A 4,180-nucleotide genomic window follows, 5' to 3' on the forward strand; every position below is an offset into this window, starting at 1 on the left:
GATCCACATTCTGACCTACCAGGGAAAGCAGAAAAACCGGCCAGAAATCCTGAACAGGAAGAGATGTTCAGAAAAATGAAAAGCATAGAACAATCCTTCAGGGATATGAGAGGGTTAGGAGGTCAGGTGAGTGTATCTTACAAAGACCTGTGTTTGTTCCCAAATGTACAACTACCGGCAGGGTTCAAAATGCCCAAATTCAACTTGTACAACGGACACGGTGATCCGGCGGTTCATTTAAGAGGTTTTTGCAGTAAGATGAGGGGAGCCGGAGGAAAGGATGAATTGCTAATGGCTTACTTCAGTCAGAGTTTGAGCGAAGCAGCATTGGAGTGGTACACCCGCCAAGATCATGGAAGATGGTACACATGGGATGATCTGGCACAAGCATTTGCTTGTCACTTTCAGTATAATCTTGAGATCATTTCAGACCGACTATCTTTGACTAAACTAGAGAAGAAGCACAGTGAAAGCTTTAGAGAATATGGTTTCCGGTGGAGGGAGCAAGCAGCAAGGGTAGATCCCCCAATGAAAGAAAGCGAGATGGTCGATTACTTTTTGCAGGCTCTGGAGCCAACTTACTTTGGTCATTTGGTGTCCGCAATTGGCAAGTCTTTTAATGAGGTTGTAAAAATGGGAGGCATGGTCAAGGAGGGGCTTAAGTCCAACAAAATCATGAGCTATTCAGCGATCAAAGCAACCAATCATGCCATCCAAAGCGGCACTGGGGTGTACTTGGGAAGAAGAAGAAAGAAGATGTCACGACTGTTGAGTCCGGAGCCTGGTTCAGATCTAGAGGACCATCATCCTACTATAGCCAACCACGACCCTACCACCAAAATTACCCCCATACTCCATATAGCCCTCCACAACATTACTACCCACCGCCAGATCACCATTTTTCCGTCCATCATGCTCAAGTCTATACCCAAACCCCGGCACACGCACAATGGCGTACGCCGGCTCTACAAAATACATACCCAGCTCCACAAAACACATATCCACCCCCAAGGGCCTACAAAAATCCCCTCGGGATAGGTTTCCGACTATACCCAGCCCTCAAGAATGAGAGACCACAGAAGCAAAAGACTTTCACTCCACTGGGGGAATCATATACCAATCTTTTCCACAGATTGAGGCAGTTGGGCATGTTGAATCCAATTGAGCCTAAAATGCCAAATCCTCCCCCTAGAAATCTTGACCATTCGGTGAGTTGTGAGTACTGTTCAGGAGTCCCTGGTCATGATACAGAGAAGTGCTGGAAACTAAAAACAGCGGTGCAAGAGCTTATTGATACTCATCGAATCGAGGTTCAAGCCCCAGAAGCACCAAATATCAATCAGAATCCACTGCCAGCTCACCATGAGACACACATGATTGAGTTGATACACAAAGAAGGGGATCCCAGGAAGCCCTCACAGACGATAATGATGATTCGTTCCAGCGAAACCAGCTCAAAGGAAAAAGTAACCAGTGGGAAATCAGTGGTCCAATTGAGAGGGGTAGATGATAAGCCAGCGGTGGTAGCTGAGAGAGGGTCGTCAAACATTGTTGCAGTGAAACCAGAGAAAGTTAAAGTGGTAGTGCCAGTGGTCGTAAGTAAACCTGTTGTGGTCGTGAAGGGTGCCCGCACAGAACCTATTATTATAAAACCAGTAACTCAGCTTCCAGTAATCAACAGCAAGGCTGTTCCTTGGAATTATGAACGGGTGATGTTGATTTACAAGGGGAAAGAAGTCAAAGAAGAAGTTTGTGAAGCACAAGGTTTGACTCGCTCAGGAAGGTGTTTTGCTCCCGAGGAATTAAGAAGAGCTAAAGATAATTCAATGTCGGTAAAGAAAGCTGTAACTAAAGGAGAGGCAGAGGAATTTTTGAGGAAAATGAAAGTGCAAGACTATTCTGTTGTAGAGCAGTTGGGGAAAACGCCCGCTCAGATCTCGTTACTCTCGTTGCTAATCCATTCAGATGAACACCGCCAATCACTGATGAAAATCTTGAATGAAGCCCATATTCCCGACAAGATCTCGGTAAACCATCTAGAAAAGATAGCCAACAAGATTTTTGAAGTAAACAGAGTCACTTTTTCCGATGATGAATTGCCAGTAGAGGGTACTGAGCACAACAAAGCCCTTTACCTGACAGTGAAATGCGAGGACGTCGTGGTTACCCGGGTATTGGTTAACAATGGTTCAAGTGCGAACATCTGTCCTCTCTCCACTCTAAGCAAGCTAAAAGTAGAAGAGGAGAGGATCCATAAGAACGGTATTTGCGTGCGAGGATTTGACGGCGGAGGCAAAGATTCAGTCGGGGACATAGTGTTGGAGCTGACCATAGCTCTAGTAGAATTCACAATGGAATTCCAAGTGCTGGATATAGCTGTTTCCTACAATTTGCTATTAGGGCGACCGTGGATTCACGTCGCTAAAGCAGTGCCATCAACACTCCATCAGATGGTCAAGATTGAATAGGACAGACAGGAAATAGTGGTGCACGGCGAAGATAATTTGTGCGCTCACAACAGAACCATTGTGCCTTTCATTGAAGTGGAAGATGACGAGGGACCATGAGTCTACCAGGATTCGGACGCAATGTCGGTCGAGAAAGTTCCAGAAGGGAAATATATCCCGAATCCGAAGATAAATGCCGCATCAGTCATGGTAGCATATGAAATGCTGAAGAATGGTTTTGTACCGGGAAAGGGTTTAGGGTAAGATATGCAAGGCATCATACAACCCGTGTCTCTTCCTGAAAACTTGGGAACATTCGGTCTGGGATTCAAGCCCACGCCACAGACATAAAAAGAGCCAGGAAATTGAAATAGAGGACATGGGTCCTTTCAAAGCCGATCCCACGTCTTTCCAGATCGTTTGTCAAGTCCAGTACAAGGAATCGACCGGTGACAACAATTCCCAGTTCTGCGATTAATCCTGACAAGGAGTTGATTGAGAGATTTGAGCAGTTGTTCGACAGTGTGAACATGGTGGAAATTGGAGAGGGTTCTAGCAACGCGAAAGTGCAATTTTTCTGGCAAAAAACAAAGCTTAATAATTGGAAGACTACTCCTCTCCCTACCCGGAAGGAGTCTTGGTAGTTCGCTTTGATTTTTCTTTAAGTTTGTACGGATTATTTTAGGGTTGTAATCCAGATTTCATTTTTTTCAGTTTGTTTGAGTGTGCAAACCTTGTTATCTTTTATCAATCAATGAAATACAATTTCCCTTGCTTCATCATTCCTGATGATTTTTCTTTTGTTTTGTTTTCTTTTTTATATAGTTATTTTTTCGCTGGTTCTAATGACATGGCATGCATAAGGAATTCTCAGCCCAGTCTTAAAAATCAATCTGATTCTGAAATGTTAGTTCAAGAAGTAGATTGTGGTTACGAATCAGAATGTGATGATGAAGCCTTCGAAGAGATTAGTAAGGAGTTAATTCACTTCGAAGAAAAACCCAAACCCAATTTGAATAACACAGAAGTCATCAATTTAGGGGACATAGACAATATCCGAGAGACTAAAATAAGTGTCCACCTCGAGCCAAAAATCCGGGAGGAGTTAATCAAAGCACTCATCGAGTACAAAGATGTTTTTGCGTGGTCATATGATGATATGCCGAGTTTGAGCACTGATTTAGTTGTCCACAAATTACCCACTGATCCGGCGTTCCCTCCTGTCAAGCAAAATTTGAGGAAATTCAAAATTGATATGAGTGTGAAGATTAAAGAAGAAGTTACCAAACAGTTGGATGCAAAGGTTATCCGGGTCACCCGATATCCTGTTTGGTTGGCTAATATCGTGCCTGTGTCGAAGAAGGATGGCAAGATCAGAGTATGCATCGATTACCACAATCTCAACAAAGCAAGTCCGAAGGATAACTTCCCTCTACCCAATATCCACATTCTGATTGACAATTATGCCAAGCGCGAGATTGGATCTTTTGTGGATTGCTATGCCGGGTATCATCAGATTCTAATGGATGAGGAAGATGCAGCAAAGACAGCCTTAATCACGCCATGGGGAACTTATTGCTACCGAGTAATGCCATTTAGGTTGAAGAATGCTGGGGCAACTTATATGAGAGCGATGACTACTGTATTTAATGATATGATACACAAGGAGATTGAGGTATTCGCAGGTACAACCTCAAGCTTAACCCCGCCAAGTGTGCATTTTGTGTTCCATC

The sequence above is a fragment of the Nicotiana tabacum genome, chromosome 18, assembly GCF_000715075.1.
Source record: "Nicotiana tabacum cultivar K326 chromosome 18, ASM71507v2, whole genome shotgun sequence".
NCBI lineage: Eukaryota > Viridiplantae > Streptophyta > Magnoliopsida > Solanales > Solanaceae > Nicotiana > Nicotiana tabacum.